At 38.0% G+C, this 22,219-nt stretch overlaps 1 long non-coding RNA gene across 1 annotated transcript; it reads right to left on the bottom strand.

The window, feature by feature from the left end:
* Positions 1-393: 393 nt before the first annotated feature.
* LOC145270679 (uncharacterized) lies at positions 394-17,674 on the bottom strand. The gene is made up of 3 exons (XR_013865508.1): positions 17,556-17,674; positions 9,918-10,038; positions 394-1,930 (listed from the first exon to the last, which is right to left on the bottom strand). It is a non-coding gene; the product is annotated as an uncharacterized LOC145270679 (long non-coding RNA).
* Positions 17,675-22,219: the final 4,545 nt, after the last annotated feature.

Below are 22,219 nucleotides of genomic sequence, written 5' to 3'. Positions count from 1 at the left end.
AGGGCAACCAAATCGAGGTCTTGCTGCTACAGACTTCATGACATATTGGAATTAATAATGACAATGTTTTACAAGAATAATATTATGTGACATCGTTTCTTTTAATTTCATTAAAAGTTTCCTGTGGTGTGCGTGATTTCAAAAAAGACAACTGATCACTGAATGACACCTGACAGGCTCCGTTTCACATTTACCTAATTTCAAACAGTTGAAAATCAGGAACAATTAGTTTGCCACATGACCCATTGAGATATAAATCATTGCATATGCAACATTTCTACTAGATCAGACGTACGGAAGTGGGTCAGAGTCATTACTTATTGAACATCTCTCATATTTAAAAAAAATTGCACAATAAACATTTTTATTAAAACAACAATGAAAGAAGGATAAAGGCTTTAGTAAATATTCAGACATGAATATTCGATATAAAATAGACGTTTTATTGAGAAGTTGTAAAACGTAAAATAATGTTAACTTGAGAATAAAATGTTTGTGTTTTTAAAGAAAATTATTAACATAAATAATTACGTTCTATTTTCGTTTTTAGAGAAAAGCCACATACATTACAAAGATATGCCCTTTTTAGTTTTTCTTATTTTTCTTTGTTGGAAAAATCAACAATTACTTCACTAACATGTGTGAATGCTTAAAAAGTTTGGTATTGTAACAAAAACAGAATAAAGACAAATAGTTACCCAACTGGTTTTATCATAGATGGTCGCTAGAGCCACACAGACTATCGCATTTCTATGCAAATAAAAACAGACATAAAGTGAACAGAGGTAAAGAAGAAGGCGTACTACATATATGTGTGCAACTTTAAATAGTATTGAGTTGTGGATACTTCACATCAATGTAGTTTTTCTCCCATATATGTTTTCATATGATTCAATAAAATGTACTTTTATGCACTCCTGTATGTGTTTTCAAATGATGCAACAAATGTGACTTCCGTGCAAAAGAATAACCACACACTGCACAAGAATGTCGTTTCACTCCAATATGTGTTTTCATATGCCTCAACAAATTTGACTTCTGTGCAAAAAAAGAACCACATACTTCACAAGAATGTAGTTTCTCTCCCGTATGTCTTTTCATATGCCTCAACAAATTTGACTTCTGTGTAAAAGAAGAACCACATACTTCACAAGAATGTAGTTTCTCTCCCGTATGTGTTGTCATATGACTCAACAAATGTGACTTCCTTGCAAAGGAAGAACCACATACTTCACAAGAATGTGGTTTCTCTCCCGTATGCGTTTTCATATGATTCAACAAATATGACTTCCGTGCAAATGTAGAACCACATACTTCGCAAGAATGAGGTTTTTCTTCTATATGCGTTTTCATATGCTTCCACAAATTTGACTTCTGTGCAAAAGAAGAAGCACATATTGCACAAGAATGTGGTTTCTCTCCCGTATGTGTTGTGATATGATTTAACAAATCTGACTTCCTTGCAAATGAAGAACCACATAGTTCACAAGAATGAGGTTTCTCTCCTGTATGTGTTTTCATGTGATTCAACAAAGTAAACTTCTGTGCAAAAGCAGAACCACATACTTCACAAGTATGTGGTTTCTCTCCCGTATGTGTTTTCATATGATTCAACAAAGTCAACTTCTGTGCAAATGAAGAACCACATACTTCACAATAATGCGGTTTGTCCCCCGTATGTGTTTTCATATGATTCCACAAATTTGACTTCCATGCAAAAGAAGAACCACATACTTTACAAGAATGTGGTTTATCTCTCATATTTGCTTGTATCTGATTCCCCAATGTCTATGATGAAAAGCACGCTTATAAATTTGAACTTTATAAAATTATATGAAAAAGTTTACAATTATTTTAAACAATTTTTATATAACCACTGAAGAAATGTCCTTCTCATCCATGAATGAATTTCTTTTCCTTGTTGAAAATTCTGGAAATATAAAATAAATTCGGAAACATAAACTGAATGTGGCAAAATTTCATTCATTTTCTATATAATTGAAAATAAAATTCGTTTTTTTTTTAAATATTGCTTTCTTAACAAAATTAATCTTTTTTATTTTCAAGTATTAAACTAAAATCTTTACGTTTCTTCCTTTTAGAGATGAGGATTGATTATTCATATTATTTGGATTCTTCAAAATACTGTCGTCATTTGGGTGTTATTTTCACAACGTTACTATGTTACCTTCGATCTTATTCAGGTGTATTTTGTCGAACACAAAAATCTATACAAAATTCTGATGTTTATTTGTTTGTTTAATGGTAGGTGCTCCGACGAACTACAAGCAAATACCCCCGACAATCAGCAAAATCCCACCTCTACAAAGTAGAAATCCCTAGATGTAAAAAAAAGTCTTCTACTCTAATACTAGGACTGCTTCCTAGACTGTACTGACATGCAGAAGTTCAAGTGTAATGTAAATATACATCTTGCTGTCCAACTCCTTAAAATTATGTCCCATATAGTAGCCGCCTGTATCAAATTGGCACTGTGCCTTGTCTGGGGTGAAAATGCAATAACAAAAAAAGCAGCCAAGCTTGTTTTCCCGTGATCTTTTACCTACACAAAATACCCCAGATGAACTCAGCAAATATAACAAATAAAAGGCAATCGTTTGTCGAAAATTGAATTCTTTTTTTTTGGCTCGCAGATTCTAAAAGGTCAAATTCTAATATTGTAAATCTGATCATTGCAGATTCATTTTACTTTTTTTTGCCATTAAAATAATGCTAAACCCCCTATTTTTCTTTATTTATTTTGCATGCTAACGTATTTTTCGCTGTTCAATTACATTTTAAATTAAAATGGACCTAGAAATTATTATTTATTATTAGTACATGAGAGTTATTGTTAGTAAAATTTCTATGTAATTTGAAATTCTAACTTGAAACTGCAACGTTCAGGAGTGGGTTAGGGTTAGGGTTAACTTACAACTTAATTTTACTAATACTCTACCAATTGCACCATGTACGAAATTTAGGAACTGTTTTGTTTCTAAATGTTATCACTATTCAGTACTGCATATATATATATATATATATATATATATATATATATATATATATATAAAATGGTGGTGAGACGATTTCTAAATATTTTCTGATTCAAAGAAAATGTTGATTAACAATTCCAATACCAAGTACGATTCTGATTCCCGTGTTTGCATTGTAAAAAAATTTGGTACAGCGAAAATGTGAAAATACTATTAAGGGAATTTCGAGTCCGATTTGATTTTTTTCATAAAATTTCTATCATTGAAGATAACATGCACCATGAAATTAATAATCAATTTCATTGAAGATAAAAGTCAAAAACCAATATTTAACCATGAGTTAAACATTTACCATAAAATTAATAATCAATTTCATTGAAGATAAAAGTCAAAACCAATAATTCAACCCTTAATTAAACATTCACCCTGAAATCAATAAAATTTCTTTCATTGAAGATAAAATTCAAAACCAATATTTTAACCATGAATTAAACATTTACCATGAAATTAATAACAATCAAAGCTGTTTCTGACAACCTTTTTATCTTTATTTTTTGTTAGGGGTTGGGAAACATTTACCTATGCTCACATCCCGACTGTGATACTAGTCATCAGTGAATGTCGACTAAGCCATTACAATCCTTTAGTTGAACGGCTCTAAGTGACTGTTATGAGAACCGGTCCCCTGTTCTTGTAAGTAAGTAAAAATGAGATAGGATAGTCCAAGAATTCGAACCCGGAAAGCTAGGTTTGGAATTAAGATTTGGGAGAGTTTAAAATAAATAGCAGATATGTTTGTTGAATAGGAATTCGTTGTTTAGAATTATTATTGTGAAAAAGGAATTTGATGATTCAATTCTATTTATGAAAATGAAATTAAAATGTTATTGGAAAAGGAATTTGAAAACGAACAATAGAAAATGTTAAACATATTGAAAAATAGGTTAGAGAATTCTTGTTGGAGATATGTGTGAACAGGCACGTGAGAGTCAGGACACATTGTTGGCTATGCAATGACGTAATGGCTAAGAGATGAGTTCTCATTATAGTTAGAGTTTGAGTAAGTCAAGGAGACAGAGTCAGGACAGAGAGGAGAGAGGGTCGGACAGAGTCGACAGGAGGGTCAGACAGAAAAGTATAAATGTATCTCTATACCTCACCCTCATCAAAATGTATTACATGTCACTTTAAAATGAACCCTGTCTCTTTTTATATATATGCAATATATCTCTCTCCAATATTAACACGCAACAACAACTATATAATATAATATAAATATCATCAATTTCTAAATAAGAGCCCCTATTCAACAGGACTAGTTAGTTTGCAAATTTAGGGTTCAAAGGATTTTTTTAAAAAGTTAAACTTTTTTAATAAATTTTTCACATTTTTTTGTGCGAAGAAGTTCCAAAAGATGATTAACTGTGCCATTACAAGAAAAAAATTAGATTCACATTTATTTAGCAGATAGCAAAATGATTGTTTCCTTTGTAGTTTTCCAAAGACTTTAAGCAGAACATTCAGTCAGCATAATATGTAGTTCTAACATTTCTGTTTTTGGATACTTCAAAAAAGCCAACCGACTGTCAAAGTTTTGTGAACTAATACTATGGGATCAGTTTCATTTTAGTTTTAGAAATATATATTGTTCTATTAAACCTTTCATTGTTTAATTAATTTGAATTTTTGAAAATATAAAGGTTGACAAGACATTTTTCATTCGCTAATGAGATTTTTCATTCATTTACTAATGGAAGAGTGTTGATAAAAAAACAAAAAAGATAAGCCTCCCACCTTTCTTAGTTACTGATTTTAATATGATTTACTCGCAATGAGAGAACTGTAAAATCTTTTTTTCTGTAAGGGTTAAGTATTCATCAACTTTTTAAATAAACTTCACTCACAAATGTTAATAATGTTACTTGCTGCCCCTAAAGTTTCACAACAGCGCAAACAGAAAACTCATTAAGATAAATAAAGATTACCTTTAAAGTAATTAATAAAATTCTTGTACATCATATTAAATATGTTATGAAAAGTTCTATGACATTTTTATCATAAAGTTTTGACAGCATTAATCTCACTTCAAACAAATAGTTCAACTTCAAAATATAAGAGAATCGTAATGAAAGAATAGTAAATCTAAGGCATTTTTTAATGATGCGATTCCGATTCCGATTCCGATTCCTCCCAAAATACATAATTCTTACGATTAACGATTCGATTAATCGTCCCACCACTAATATATAATTATTTTCCCCAGCTAGACAATATCGCAGCTCACAAGAACCATGAAAGCCAACAAAGTGGAAGTCCAAGACTCGAGTTTCGCTATCATTTGGGCTTATCAGTTAGACTAATCCAAAGTCTGGATTCAAAACCTGAGCCTTTTACATGTGAGGCACACAAGTCTTAATAGATATAATAATAGATAAAAAAAACCACAACGAAATCCAACAGTGGAATGAACCTACTTTTAACTCAAACAAGGGATGTGATCATTACAATCAGTCATAGGAATTTTATACTCATTCATAGGAATTTTATACTCGCTAGGGATGTCATCATAACAAGCCTATTCTCAAAAGCAATAAGTATTTTTAGGATCTGAGATAATATATAATTATTTTCACAGTCAAACAACATCGCAGCTCACAAGAGCCATGATAGCCAACAAACCAGAAGTCCAATTAGTTATTCATCCAAAGTAAGGATTCGAAACGAGAGCCTCTTACATGTGAAACAAGCACTCTACCAACTGAGCAAATGCGCCACGTACAAGACAGTCTTATCATAGATCAAGCAAAGTGCAACGAAATCCGATAGTGGAATGAACCTACTTTTGTCTCGGGTTCTGAATCCTGAGGTCAGATGTGTCTAACTGATGAGCCCAAATGAAGGTGAAACTTCAGTCTTAGGCTTCTGGTTTGGTGGTTTTATGGCTCTTGTGAGCTGTGATGTTATCGTGGAAATAATTATATGTACGAATTGTACAAAATTATTTTCTAGATGTAATCACTATATACTCATTACTAGCTGCATATATATATATATATTATTTATAATTAATGCTTCCCATATCGTGTTAAATACTATAGTGCTTGATCATAAAGGTAGATGGTTTCCCTTTTCCATTCATATATATTCCACCATAACTGATTTTTTAATCTCTCCACATGTTACAGCTTTTCAATGTTTTTCTAACCTTACTGTTAGTGAAACATGGCTCACATTTGTAAAATTTTTCACATTTACATGGCATATCTTAGTCAGGATTTTTCCATTAGTGGCTGGAAACACACAGCATATTTCTGGAAAGTCGAATCACTCTAGAATATTATCCTGACGTTATATAGATTGCATATAGTAGGTTCAGCACGGGGTACTAACCAACTCATCTACGTGTCGGATAAAGTGGGGAAGGCTTTCCTGTGCAGAGAGTCCCTAGTATGTTTAGGGGTCATCCCCAAAGACTTCCCCACAGTTCCAGTAGCCTGGCCTGCAGACTCGCTATCATCACTGGAAAACAAAGCCAACCATTCGTGCAACTGCCCGCAGTGAGTTGGGACTCTGCCACCCAAACCCATAACAATGCCTCCAGGCATAGCCGTGATGGAGGAAAATGTCCCCGTGCTCAAGGACTGGTTATTGGATTACTATGCCTCATCGGCGTTCAACACCTGTGAACACCAGCCCCTACCCATGATGAACTGTGAGCCTTTGGAACTTCACGTGGATAAGGATGCAAAACCAGTCGCCGTTCACAAGCCGGGGCTAGTACGTATACACTTCCAGGACCAAGTCTTCAAGGACTTAGAACGTGATGTGCAGATCGGCGTCTTGGAAAAGGTGAGTCCCAACACCCCAGTCACTTGGTGTTCACGCATGGTTGTGACAGCCAAGTCTGATGGCACTCCAAGAAGAACGGTGGATCTACAGCCTCAGAACCGCCATTTGGTAAGGCAGACCCACCATGTGCAAAGCCCATTCCATCTGGTTGTACGTGTCCCACAGAACACAAGAAAACGATCACAGATGCCTGGAACGGGTATCACTCTGTGCCAATCAAGAAGGAGGATCGGCACATCACCACATTCATTACGCCATGGGGCCGCTACAGGTACAAGGTAGCCCCCCCAGGGATTTTTGGCCAGTGGCGATGCTTACACCCAAAGGTTTGACTCGCTTATAGTCAACTTCAAGAACAAGGTCGTGTGTCGATGATACATGCATGTGGGCTGACTCCATCCAGGAATCATTCCTGCAGGCATGTGACTGGCTTGATCTTTGTGCACGGAACAGGATAACACTAAACCCTAAGAAGTTCCAGTTCTGCCAAGACACTGTCGACTTCGCTGGGCTTTCCATCACCCCAATGAATGTACAGACATCAACTAAGTTCCTGGACTCGATCAAACAGTTTCCTGAACCGAAAGATATAACCGGCGCCACAGTATGGTTTGGTTTAGTAAACCAAGGAGCCTATGCCTTTGCCATGACTAAGAACATGCAGCCATTCCCCCACCTCCTCAAGCTAAAAACACCTTTCATATGGACTGAGGAGCTATCTGCAATCTTCCAGGAATCAAAGCAGATAATAATCAAGGAGATGAAGGATGGTGTGAGACTCTTCCAGCCGTCATGGCCAACGTGTCTTGTCACGGACTGGTCCACTGCTGGTATCGGATTCTGCCTGTTGCAGAAGTACTGCAACTGCATCACAAGAACTCCAGTCTGCTGCAAAGCGGGGTGGAAGCTGTGCTTGGTTGGGAGTCGGTTTACACATGGGGCAGAGACCCGTTACTCCCCTATTGAAGGAGAATGCCTGGCAGTGACGTACACCCTCTACTAGACCAGGTACTACGTCCAAGGTTGCCCTGATCTAACTGTAGCCACCGACCACAAACCCCTTGTAGGAATACTGAATGACCGGCCACTTTCGGAGATTGAGAACCGTCGTCTACTCAACCTGAAGGAAAAGACCCTAGCCTACAAATTCAAAATTATCTATGTGGCCGGCAAGCACAATGCAGGCGCCGATGCCACATCAAGGTACCCCGCGACACACCAACAACCCCAACAGGCGGCCCCCATGCCACCCGACGATGATAACTTCGACATCGCAGAGGACAGTTCTGTCCTGGCATCTGTATCTACAGCACTCTATGCCGTCACAAACAGGAGATGGTGCAGGAGGCCACAGCATCGGATGAGACCCTACGCAGCCTACAGGACATCATCCGGGAAGGCTTTCCTGCGGACTTTCGTCACCTCCTAGTGCCACTCTGCCCTTACTACCGCATCGCCAGCAGCTTCTATTATATGGATGGGGTGGTCTTGTCTGGGAACAGAATCGTTGTTTCTGCGTCATTGCGTCCAGATATCATTGAGGCCCTCCATGCGGCACACCAGGGCGTCAACACCATGAATGCCAGAGCAGCCGACAGTGTATATTGGCCGAATATAACACTGGACATACAGCGAACCAGAGATAAATGTATGCATTGTCAGTGCATTGCAAAGTCTAACGTCATGCAGCCCCCACCGGATATAACGCCACTCGAGTACCCGTTCCAGCAGCTGTGTTGTGACTACTTCACTTACAACAACACCGAGTACATCGTCATAGTAGACTGGTACTTGAATTGGCCAATGGTGTTCCGGTCAGAGAATGGGGCAGCAGGCCTCATTAAGCGACTGCGTGAGGTTTTCACCACGTTTGGGGTGCCAGAGGAGCTCACAACTGATGGCGGCCCACAATTTACAGCTGGCAAAACGCAAGAATTCCTTCAATCATGGGGAGTTCGCCACCAGTTGACGTCAGTTGCCAACCCCCATGCTAATTGTAGAGCAGAAGTTGCGGTTAAAACCACAAAACGCATGATAATGGACAACACCTCGCCTGGTGGCTCGATTGACGTTGACAAATTTCAAAGAGCCATGCTGGTATACAGAAACTCCATTGACCCTGACACTAGATCTTCTCCAGCACTTGTGGTTTTTGAGAGGCATATCAGAGACTCCATCCCCATCCCAATGGGACGATATTGCCCCAACCCGGTATGGAAGGAGACCCTCGCCCACAGAGAACAGGCTCTTGCCAAGAGACACTCTACAGAACATAAGAAGTGGGCGATGCACATGAGAGCCCTCACGCATCTCAAACTAGGAGACAATGTCTACATCCAGAACCTGGTCGGCAACCACCCCAAACGTTGGGAGCGAACTGGAGTGGTTGTGGAGGTCAGACAATTCCACCAGTACGTCATTAAAGTCCATGGATCCGGGCGCCTAACCATAAGAAATCGACAACACCTTAAGAAGTTCATCCCCTATGGAAACCGAAGTAACAGAAACCCTGTTGAGACCACCATACCACTGAGGAGAGACCTGTTGGATCTCCAGGGAGGACGGCAAACATCACCACAGAGCTTGGAAGTAACAGCACCTACCCGGCTTGACTTGCCGAGAGCGCCTGTGCCAGTACCCTTGTCTTTCCACCAGTCGGCATCATAGACCCCCCAGAGGTGCCCGCACGTGATGCTTCCACAGAGGAAGAAACTGTGCCTACTTCGCCTGTGACTGAATGCCCATCGAGCACATCCACGAATGACACAACCCAACACGAAGTACCTTGGCCGCCTGCGCTTGTGAAGAAGCCACCCAGAGCACTGGCCCGACTAAATCCTCACAATCAGCCTGGTAGAGCTGAGATGATGCCGCTCTGCAGACTGCGGAATCGGCGTCATCAAGAATAACGGCAGTGTAAATAGATCAAAGGAATCTTATCTTAATTTGTTGTTATGATAAGGAAGAGTGATTGAAGCAGCACAAGTTCCAGGACGGCCGTCAGAAACTCCTTGTGGGAGGAGGAGATAGATAGGTAGCTATCACTCACTCTATTTCCCATGCCATACTCACCTTGCCTCACTCGTTTCAGGCTCTGATGTAAAGGACATCTGTTTTCGCATCGTCCAGCAACCAACAGAAGATGAGGCCTTTCATTTAAACACCACTTGGCATCAATCAAAAGTGAACACACCTACAAAAAGCAAGTCATATATATAGCCCAAAGATAAAGGCAAAAGACGAGAGAGACCTACAGTCAGGCAGCGATCACCATAGCACAAGCCTAATTTCATCTTCCTACATCCCGGTCTATATTCTCCATCTATAGCTGGGTGCACACATATAAGGCAGTAAAGAAACAGAAAGTAGAAGTTTTTATATTTTTATAAAAAGACAAGTTCTTTTTCTGGCTAACGAAAAATCAACGACGCAATATACATTTCACTTGATAGCAACATACGTTTCACTTGATAGCAACATACGTTTCACTTGATAGCAACATACGTTTCACTTGATAGCAACATACATTTCACTTGATAGCAACATATGTTTCAATATAGCAGAAGATTTATTGCTTTACTCTTTTTTTAATATAATTGTAAATGAATTGTAAATAAGGTGACACCAGAGAAAACTGTAAATAATATGCTTAATATACTTCAAGTTCCTCGACCTGGCACCTTTAATGTCAACATAAGAAAAGTATGTTTCTGAATATACTGACACTCAAAACCTGCAATAACCGACAATCAAGCCTTCCTCATTCATACAAACTAATCTAAGGGCTATTAAGTTGGCTAAGTATATCAATAGCATATCCTATAGAATATTGGTCCATTTTAACAGTGATTATATCAGTTCAGTTTGCATTTTTGATTGCATCTGCTTAATTTTCTCTTCTTTCTTATGTTCTTTTACCTATGTAGGCATAAAGTTGGCTGTGGAAAGAGGGAGGGTTGAAATAAGGTGGCTAATATTCAAAGAGAACTAGAGGGGATGAAGAGAAGGAATTTCTCATATAATTTGAGGGGAATTTTTTGGAGAGAAACCATTTTGATGATTTTGCAGTTAAAATCTTTCACATATGTCAGCAAATATGTTACTCTGAGAAATTATGTTTTTTTTAGCGACCGATGGAAGTAAGATGCACTATATCCAAATAGAACTAACAAGCACGTCTCCTCCTTGCGACATTCACTAAGAGTTTATATGTCAGGAAATGATCAGCTTTTTCATGCTACTTTGAAATGATGTCCTTTTAGCAACCGATGAAAGTAAGTTGCCCAAACATATCCAAAAAGAATGACTAGGAGTTTATCTTCTCTGACCTCATGATGTGACAATCAAATATCCACATAGAACTAACAAGCACGTCTCCTCTTTGTGAAATGATCAGCTTTTTCTCATGTTAATCTGAGAAATCATGTCCTTTTGGCAACCGTTGAAAGTAACGTGCCTTATATCCAAATAGAACAAATCAGCACCTCTACTCTACTTGTGACAATCACTAGCTTATCCTCTCTGACTTCAAAATGAGGAAGGGCATTAAAAGTTTACTTGCTTACATCCTCCCAGATGATTATCATAGATAACATTTGAAGCGTATCCAAATTTCATAACAAATATATGGCTAGCGATCTAAAAGATAGAGGAACAGGTGCTTTTACTCATAGCCGAAAGAAAAATAAAAGTTCATACAAGGCTACCTTCAGTCATAACCGAAAGAAAAATAAAAGTTCATACAAGGCTACCTTCAGTCATAACCGAAAGAAAAATAAAAGTTAATACAAGGCTACCTTCAGTCATAACCGAAAGAAAAATAAAAGTTCATACAAGGCTACCTTCAGTCATAACCGAAAGAAAAATAAAAGTTCATACAAGGCTACCTTCAGTCATAACCGAAAGAAAAATAAAAGTTCATACAAGGCTACCTTCAGTCATAACCGAAAGAAAAATAAAAGTTCATACAAGGCTACCTTCAGTCATAACCGAAAGAAAAATAAAAGTTCATACAAGGCTACCTTCAGTCATAACCGAAAGAAAAATAAAACAGGGAATAACAGCAGTAGTACTAAATAGCAAGAAGAAAAACTAAAATTAACTCAGTTTTTTAAACAACTTTTTGTTCCTACGATGGTACCAGACAATGTGAAGGTCTGAGTTTTTGAAATGTAATAACATTGTTCGAGTGTAAGAGCCACATTAAATACTCTCATCTCTACAAATGATCAGCGAGATTCGAAACCAAGATCCCAGTGACTGTTGCTTTATTACTGAGCCATAACACAAAAGCAGCACCTCAAGGCTAGGTGGAAACCATTATTTCTATAGCAGCAGCACCGACACTTCACAGTTCGAGATTTTTAATTTTTGGATCATAAACTGTACTTATTGGTACTGACAACACACTGAATGGTGATTCTACTAATTTCCCTGTTTCATTGGCATAGAAATGGCGACAGTCTGCATTGCAAATTGACCATCAACAATAAAACCAATAGTTTTGCCATTTTAGATTTTCTTTCCTTTATTTTTTGTTACACAAACAACGCTTTGAAGTACAAACACATGCTAGCCAAGTCAGCTACAATTTTCCCTACACAAATTCAGAACATTCACTTATGAAAGCCTCATTAATAATAACTCTAACTTTTCATCTATCACATTTAAATGCTTGATTGATGGAAACATGGATCCATTCTACAATCCTTTTCTTATTTTCTACATTTTATTAACGAATAACATTAATAAAATTGTTTTTTAATGTTTGTCTTTTTATACTACAATCCTTTCAGCAGATAAATATAAATTAGCAAATTATTGTTAAACTAACAATTTTTCGGGTAAATTCGATACACTGCTCTCAAAAACTTCCAACTCTAAAACTTGAAACTTGTCAAAACATCACACTCCAAAACTCGACCTTCTATTGTTAAACTTCCAACTCCAAAATTCAACACTCTTTCAAGTTTACTTGCACATGACTACGCACATAGCACAAACGTTTTTATTCACCCATTTCATTTGTATAGAAATAGTGAGTCTGTGTTGCACAAGTGGCCGTCTGTTAGAGAATAGCAAGGCAGAAGCATAAAATTATCTGTTGATCTGTCTATCTGTTTATCTAATTATCTTTGTATCTATCTATCTATATTATCTATCTATCTATCTATCTATCTATCTATATTATCTATCTATCTAGCGATGTGTGGGCAACAGAAATCTGAAGTCATATTTGACAACATATAAAACTTTGTGATACAGTGGGTTTGCACTGGAAGATGCGAACAATGACCAAACATGGCACGTTATGTGTTCCAGTTTGTAGAAGCATAGCTGAAGTTGGATTAGAGATGCCGAGAAAGACAGATAGGCATAAATGGGTCACCACCATGAAGGAGAACTCTCAAAATGGAAGCATAGAAGAACCCTCAATCCAAAGATATAAAATCCTACATCATCTTGGGTTCTGTGTTGAAGTATTCCTTTAAACAGATTCCATCTTCCCAGGGACGGTTGACTAAACTACCAGAAGCAGCAGAAAAAGGTGTAACGTCATCATGTTATGTTTATATGTTGACACGCAAGCACACACCAACACCTAGAAGAATCATGGGCATCTACAATAGATATTAAAGATCTGACGACAATAGTCCGTTACACAACAAACACAACATACATAGTAACACGTCAACAATAAAACCAACTGATATTTTAACCTTTCTTTTTTGTTACACAACTAACACTTTGAAGCACACACACATGCTAGCCAAGAAAGTTATGATTTCCCTACACAAATTCATTATATCCAGTTATGAAAGCCCCATTAATAATAACTCTGACCGTTTTCATTTATCACATTTAATGTTTCATAAAATACAAAATTGTTTAATTAAAGTGTACTATCACAATCCGGTAAGTTTTTTTTTTTTTTGCATGGAGTTCACCACTTATCAAGGCCCAAGGGCCACTCGGAGATAAGGGTTATTGTGTGTACAGTAATCAATGGGATAGTGTAGCAATAGTATTGGAGAATAGATAATATGTCATTACTTAAGGGGGCGGTTCATCAGGAATTTGTTTGTGTTGGACTTGAAGACATCCAGGTTGAAGTCAGGAGGGAAACAGGCAAGCGGCAGAGAGTTCCACAGGCGTGCAGTTCTAAGAAAGAAGCTTTGTTCATGGAATCTACGTTTTGATTTAGGCACAGATAAGGAGTAGGGAAAATTATTGACGGTGGTTTCAGCTAGTCGGGTGTTTTTTGAAAAAAGATTGGCGAGGGGGGACCAGAGAATGGAGCTCAGACGAGCACTTGCCATGGAAATAATGATAAAACAAAGATAGGTACACTACATCTCTTTTGTGGGAAAGAGGTTGCAGGGAAGAGTAAAGGGCATCCCCCACCAAGCCACGAAGTCTATTTTGTACTCTGTCAAGTCAGGATAGGCTGTTTTTTGCAGCTCCTGCCCAGATGTGGCAGCAGTACTCAATCCTTGGACGTACTTGGCTTTTATATAGATAGAGAATTGCATCATTAGTGAGATATCTTCTGGAGCGGTAGAAGGATCCCACTATTTTCCCCACGACCTTGGCCACAGACTTGATGTATGTGTTCCATTTTAGATCAGGAGTAAAGATCATACCCAGAAGCTTATCAAAACATGGGGCCTCCCCTAGACAAGAGCCATCCATTTTAACTGATGCCAGATGGGGGATCAGAGCGTTTATGATGTAAAGATAGGAGCTTGGTTTTAGATGCATTAAAGGTAACCAGCCACCTCTTCCTCCACTGTACCACATGCTCAAGATCAGAGGAGAGAGAATAAGAGAGAACATCATCGTTTACGGCCTTTGATGTGATCTACATCTGTAGATTTCTTATATTTCCTTTTTTATCTTAACTGATACAACGCAGTGGTCGGAGGATCCCAGAGGAGATAGAACGGAGCATGAACATAGCTCAGGGGGAGTGGATAGAAAAAGGTCTAGAAGGCTTGCGTACTGACCGGTAGTATCAGGCACACGGGTGGGCTCCGGAACAATCATAGTGAGGTCATAGGCAAAATCATGACAGAACCTCCCCTCATCATCAGTCTTATTTGAGTGGGTCAGCCATTCCACATTATGGACATTGAAGTCACCGCAAATGTGGATGTTAGCTGAGGGTTGAGCAGACAAGATGTGGTCAATTTTCTCTGATATACTCTTAAAGACAGTAATCCGTTGTTGTGGGGGCGATAGAGGGCAAATATAAATGCGGTAGTGTAAGCAAGTGCAACCCGGAAGCACATATAAGGTAGATTAGGGTCTTCTCTGGAGATATCCCTGCCACACGGGAAGCCATCTTTAATGTAGGCACATATTCCATGCCCGTGGCGATCTTGGGGTCAGATTTAGATGTTAAGTTGGAGTATCCTTTAATTATGAACTCATCTAGGCAGGTGGTCGGCCCTATTCCAGTTTTGCTTAGAAAGAATATGTCGGGTTTCGTCTCCTGTAATTGGGTTTCAACCTCTGATGTTGGAGAAGGAGACATGATAGTAGAGGTCTACCTTGGAGGATGGGGTTCTAGGTTTATTCATGTTTTCTTTTTTGAGATATTTCATGTTGATGATTTTGGGATTTGTGGAACAGGTCAGCATACTTGGTTAGAGCAGAACAGAGAGGGGAAAGTAAGATCTTTTTTGTAGCACATGATAAGGTAAAGCTGTAATAATTACCCACTAGTATAGCATCAAGAGGCCCCACCAGAGACTACTGCATGGTCCAGAACCCATTCACCAAATGGCAATACAGAAGCCCTAGTACTTTGCACCTGCTGATTGGACAGCCTCCTTAGTGGTTATTCCAAGGTTCGGGTCCCTGACTATCTGGCGGTTGATGTCAGCCCAGATGAAAACGTTTACCTCCAGCACCCTTGCTAATGACATGGCCACAAGGATAGACATAGAGACAGAAAATTTCCGACAGCTCAGACTACTGTTCACGAAGTACTACAGACCTGGGAAGCAGTTTTTTCTTCACCCTTTGTCAGAAACATCACCCATTAGAAATGAGGACTGAGGAACAAAAAAGGAGAAGCGAGAATTACTGGAGCTACCGATAACACATCCATTACATTATCTACTCTCCATTAAAAAAAAAAAAAGGTAAGACTTATTTATACCTACTTAGTAACTCCTGAGCCCATTCCCAGCTTAGAATAGAATTTGAAGATAGTCTCCCCTCCCATATTACGGATTTCCGTGGAAGTTTTTTTTTTTTTTTCGCTTAAGTAGTGTTAAGATGTTTCAATTTGTAGTAAGACTGCAATAAGAGAACAAAGATAAATATATATATATATATATATATATATATATATATATATATATTGATACACAAATAGAGCATAATTTACACAAAATACATTTCAATTCCATTATTGCGATGAAAAACAAAATCAAGGTTTACAATATTTGCACAATAAATAACACTCACAATGAGAACAGTAGTCTTAATAAATAATACAAAGAATCATTCCTCATCATCTAAAAACATCCAGAACCGTAATATTGTAATTTGTTTAAGAATCATAATTATTTTTTAATTTAATCAAAGCTATTTGTAAGGTTTGTTGAATGTATTTTTGAAAGAACTTAAAAATACAACATAATAAGTTTCTTTAATTATCAGCATTCTTTAAACAAGCGAACAGAAAATTTGATAACTGCATTTCCAAATAAATTAACAGGAAAACTCTTTGGTATACTTACGTGTGTACACAGTTTCTAATACATCGATCTTTCATATTGAAACCACTGGACGAGAATACAAACACTTAATTTCAAAAAAGGAGAAAACAATAATTGAATGTCAAGAAGGCTAAAAAAAAAAAAGAAGCTTAATTTGTGAAATTTGGCTAAAAAATCGATGTTTCCAAAATGGGGGTTCGATTTACTAGAGTGTTGTATTAGAAACAGAGTACACCTTAAAAATGGTGAATATTGAATTCTTTTTTATATATAATCTGGTAGATTACTGAGCATTAGACTTTGTTAAAAAAAAAAATAAAATAAAAAATAAAAAAAGATGACAATAAAAAAATATACACGGTGGGAGCGTACTGCTCCCATACGTGCATTTTTTTTTTTTACTTTAAATTGAATTAGTGAAAAACATTTAAAAAATTGAAAAAAGAAAAATTTATTTCCTTTTCTTTAGTAAACAATAAACAAGTTGTTTTGGTTCACGTCGAAAAACTTTTCCAATCCTCCAAAAAATCTTTACAATGGCGACTTTTTAAGGTTTTCAGGAGTTCTGAAAACGAATATATACTTTAAAAGTGTCAAAGAGAAATAGTTTTCATGATATAAAAAAATTACTTTCTCAAAAAGTGGAGGGTAAATTTTCATTATAAATTTAATGTAAAATAAACACCCACTTTATGGCCACCTAGTAAGGCGGACATTTTTTTTTTCTTATTTCATGTTTCAATACACAAAAAGACATTAAAGAACAAAAATCAAGAAAAATGTTATTAATTCTGTACGTGAAAACGCATACAGAATTGACAACCACAGATAACATAAAGAATTACGTATTGACCTTTTTTTTATGTTTAAGTCAGTATTGAAAACAAAATCTGATAAATTAGTGACCATTCGATAATAATCCGATGAAAAAAGATGAAAATAAAAAATACACATACGTGCGCCATGTAGTAATACTTACGTTTTTGTTTTATAATCTGCTTTCGATTAACTTTATCTGATTTTATAAAGGAAACGATTTTTAAAATGTGTTTGACTTTACAAGCTCAACTTAACATTCAAGATGACGAACGGAAGAGCAAGTTCGCAGAAAACAAAATTGAAGAGGAAAAATAAAAAAATAAATCATTTCGACATAGAGCCGATCTATTTGGTGAATATCACGGATAAAATTAGTATTATTTTATTTAACATTTTAAGATTTACATGAGAGAGAACAGATTACAAGTTTCATCTTTATTAATTCTCTAATTCGTTGCCGATTGTTTTTAAAGCCACCTTTTCGTATTCTTATTTATTTATTTATTGTAGATTCCTGATTTTTTTTAATCATTGTGTTTGAAACATTTAAGCCAAAAGTTAATCTGATGCTTGTGCAGTTTAGCAAATATATTAAAAATAAAGATATTGGTGAACAATAGTTTATCATTTTTTTTTTATATATAGATTTCGTATTTTTTTTTATCGTGTCAAATTTCTAATTCGTTGCACGTGCAATTTAATGGCGAAAACAGATAGGTGAACATAGTTTTGAATATTTTTTAATCGATTTGCGATTAGTATTATTTTATTTAACATTTTAATATTTACATGAGAGAGAACAAATTACAAGTTTCATTTTTATTAATTCTCTAATTCGTTTCCCGTGCAATTTAATGGTGGAAACTGATAGTTTTTAAAGCTGCATTTTCGTATTTTTATTTATTTATTTATTTATTTTAGATTCCTGATTTTTTTTTTATTATTGTGTTTTAAACATTTAAGCCAAAAGTTAATCTGATGCTTGTGCAGTTTACCAAATATATTAAAAATAAAAATATTGGTGAACAATAGTTTATCATATTTTTTTATAGATTTCCTATTTTTTTTATCGTGTTAAATTTCTAATTCGTTGCACGTGCAATTTAATGGCGGAAACAGATAGGTGAACATAGTTTTGAAAGCATATAATATTTTTTAATCGATTTCCGATTTTTTTTTAATCGTGTTTGAAAGATTGAAGATTAAAGTCAATCGATAATCTTGACTGGTTACTTTCCATGGGTGTAATTCGGCGCAAGGAAATAATTTTCCACGAATTCCAATTAAGACAGCAAAACATCGAACCGGAAATGTAAATATGAATCGAAACGTTTCGTCCCCCCCCCCATTTTACTCAGTTTTTTTTATTATCGAAATGAAATTACTGAAATGAAACGAAACAGATTTACTTTTATTTAATTTTTTTTTGTCTTTCTTTATCGAAATGTTTTGTTTTCCTTTTATTTTTGTTTTCTTTGTATTAGTTTTTTTTTTGGGGGGGGGCGGGGTCTTCTATTTAAGTAAACGTTCCAGCCTCCAAATTAAAATTACTACTACTAAGGTTTTTCTGGCTGCTGAAAACGAAAACAACGTTAAAATTTCAAGAACCAAATAGTTTTTCAGACATGAATTATAATTTTTTAAGGGAATGTTTATTTGGTAATTGTGACCAAGCAACCAGCAAAAATGTGCGCGCGCTTTCGCTTACTGTATCGAATTCAACTTCAATCGTCACCAACGCTCACAATAGTAACACAATAACCTCGTGACTGTAAACGACGCTGTCCCTTCCTCTCACTGAAGCTTTTTATTAAATTTTTCACCTTGTCTCATTTGCATGTGTGCCCTCTGTGATCTTGCAATCTTGCGAGACCACAGTTTATAAAACACCAGACGCCATCTTTTTTTCTCTTTTTCCATCCAACACTTCCTTGCAGAAAGTCCACTCCTCCTCCATCATGGCACCGCTCACACACACATCTACACAATGCACAAATACGCGGACGCTTGCTACTCTGGTGAGTATTACACTTCCACCTGATCTGATGATCACACAGAATGCACTGCAGGGTTGGTCTCCTAGTCTGCTTACTTCTGCGAAGGGGAACATTCATAGGCTCTAGTTCTGATTCTGGTTCAGATTCAGATTTAGGTCCAGGTTCTGATTCAGATTCTGGTTTCATGTCTGGTTCTGGTTTTGGGTCTGGTTCTCATTCTGTTTCCGACGCATCAGATGAACTATAATCATCACTCTCTGGTCTGTTGATTTCGCTCATCAGTAGCTCATCACTTGAGGATTTATTGTTCATCACTTGAGGATTCATTGCTCTCCTCTGTAGTCGTATGATGCACCTTAGAAGCCGGTCAAAGTTCATACACAAAGCGAGGGGTTCCGTCAACTAGGACCAACTGCTGGCTGATCACCCCAGAGATTCGTCCTTGCTTGAATTTTTGGTGCACCAGTTTCCAGGTGGCCTCACTCAACCTGGACCCCCTTTAGTCTAACACGATATGTGTATATGGCATTGGCCGGCGCTGTTGTAGGTAATTTTCCCTCCTTTGGCATGACGTTATACCAATACATGGCTTCCATAATGGTACATTGCTTTCTGATAGCAATTCTCTTAATGCTACGATGGCTCCTCTCAGCAATGCCATTCCCTGATGGCACATGAGCGCATCGTAGCCATAGTCGGACGCCCCAAACATCTAACAGCTACCAAACTTGTTGGCTGCAAAAAGCAGCATTGTAATCCATCAAGGTCTTTTCCGGCGCACCCTGCTCAAAAAAGATGGATGACAAGATGTGAACAAGACTTGCCGAGTCCTGTCTAATCATGTGTCGCCATACTGCAAAAGGTGTGGCTCCACAATTGATAAGAGTTAGAAAAAGTTTGCCACTATTATGAGTAATGTCCATTGCTACCTGCTGCCACACCTTCTTGACGTCCAATCATCCTTTTCGCCATTGTTTTGGTACAGGATCAATAGACTGACACGCCTCAAAGTGCCTAACAATCTGCCTGACATCTGCCTTTGTCACTGCTGGGTCCACATGCCTCGCAAAATACACTGTTCTCTTGACACCTGGATGTCCACTCTATGCATGAATCTTCCGTATTTGACATAGGCTAATCGCACCAATTCAAAATGTGCGAGATCAAGCAGTGTGCTCCACACCTATGTTCACGATTTCTGTGAGGCACACAGGTTAGTTGGTCGGCATGATTACAATGTGATGTTACCAGCATTACACCCACTGTTAATCCATACTCAGACCAGACTCTTCAGCATGTCTAGCCGTCGCTGGATCAACATCTCACTGGCTGCCTTAGTGCGGATTCTTGCGCATCCTGAAAGCGTGTCAGGCACCCAGTGGTAGATGCAGAGAGAATCCGTGTACAGGTGCAGTTTCTTCGATTGCCATTGCAGTGCGAGATTTATTCCCTTTACAACAGCGTCCAGCTCTGCTAAGTTGATGTGCTGAGCATCACTCACGGGTCGCAGTCAACATATGTCTTTAAACACATTCCCTTCTTACTCTAATGCGACTCCCAATGCCAATGAACTAGCGTCGACCCACACATTTATGTGGACTGCATCAACACAAAATTTTCCACGGATAGGGTCCTCCTTGCTGACTCTCTCCAGGTTCTCACATACCATCAGAGTTAGAAGAGCATCGGTCAAACAAATCGTCCCAACCTGTGGTTACCAAATTCGCTCAGTGTTTGATGACACCCACAGCTACACGGAGCCAGTTAAAAGTTTCCCACACCATGATGAAGCAGTCCACCTCATAACAACGTCAGGGATGCCTGGAATCCCGCTGCCACGCCTTCATCGTAGGGTGCAGTCTTCCTCACAGATGTCTAATCCAAATACATGTGCTCCATCCCTCAGAAGTTCAGGATTCTTGCACTGCAGACTAAACTGAGCCAATTTTTCTTGACACACGATACAGATTTTATGTCCTCATTGATGTTGCGTCCTTAACGGTATTTTCTTGAGACAACACCACATTTACGATGGTCTTCATGATCTGCAGTGCCACATTCAGAGCAAAGCCAAGTCATGTTAGGCAGTACCTCTGACCCCGAAACCACACTGTCTGGAACGGCCACAGCGTCTCATCTACTCGCACCTGCAAGTATGCCTTCTGCAGGTCTAATATCGACACATTGGAGCCCTTCTGGCACCATTCCCTCAGTTTGCTGGCGCACAGGTCAGCATCGGCAGTGGTCTTACTTTTGACGGTGTGCTGGATAACCGCCATTAAAAATATCAGACACTTTGGTGGACCAAGCTTCTTGGGGTAGGGGATCAGCCATCTCTGATCCACGCCTCAAGCTCTTGCTCGTACTCGTCAGGTATAGGGTATTCTGCGACGCCATTCTTTAATTCAGTTGATACCCTTCCTTGGTCCACTTCCATAACGCAGCTCAGGCTTGCATGTGGACCTTCACAGTTCTGCCTGCACAGCTTGTGTCTCGCCGCCTATTGTGGTGACTTTAATGTTCCTTTTAGTCCAGGTCTGACACAATCTGGCGCTCATGGTAGTATGTGAGCAGCCAGAGTCGAGAAGAGCTGAGCAGGGCACTCGATTCACGTACACAGTTATAGTAGGTTGCAGGTCACTTAGATCTTGTCTGGGGAGAAGAGCAGCGCTGACATCCTGCCCTCTGACGCATTTCCTGCAGAGTTGGCAACAGCGCAGTCGCCCCCACCCTTTGTCAATGCAGCTTCTTGCAAAATAACCTCGCCGACCACAGCGATAACATCTTCCATTAGTCGTGGGGCTCGGACTGGGAATCTCCCCGGCCT

The sequence above is a fragment of the Euprymna scolopes genome, chromosome 46 (genome assembly GCF_053919585.1).
Source record: "Euprymna scolopes isolate OS-2025 chromosome 46, ASM5391958v1, whole genome shotgun sequence".
NCBI classification, from domain to species: Eukaryota; Metazoa; Mollusca; class Cephalopoda; order Sepiida; family Sepiolidae; genus Euprymna; species Euprymna scolopes.
Note: the sequence above shows the minus strand (reverse complement) of the source record. Positions and strands in the feature narration are given on the sequence as shown.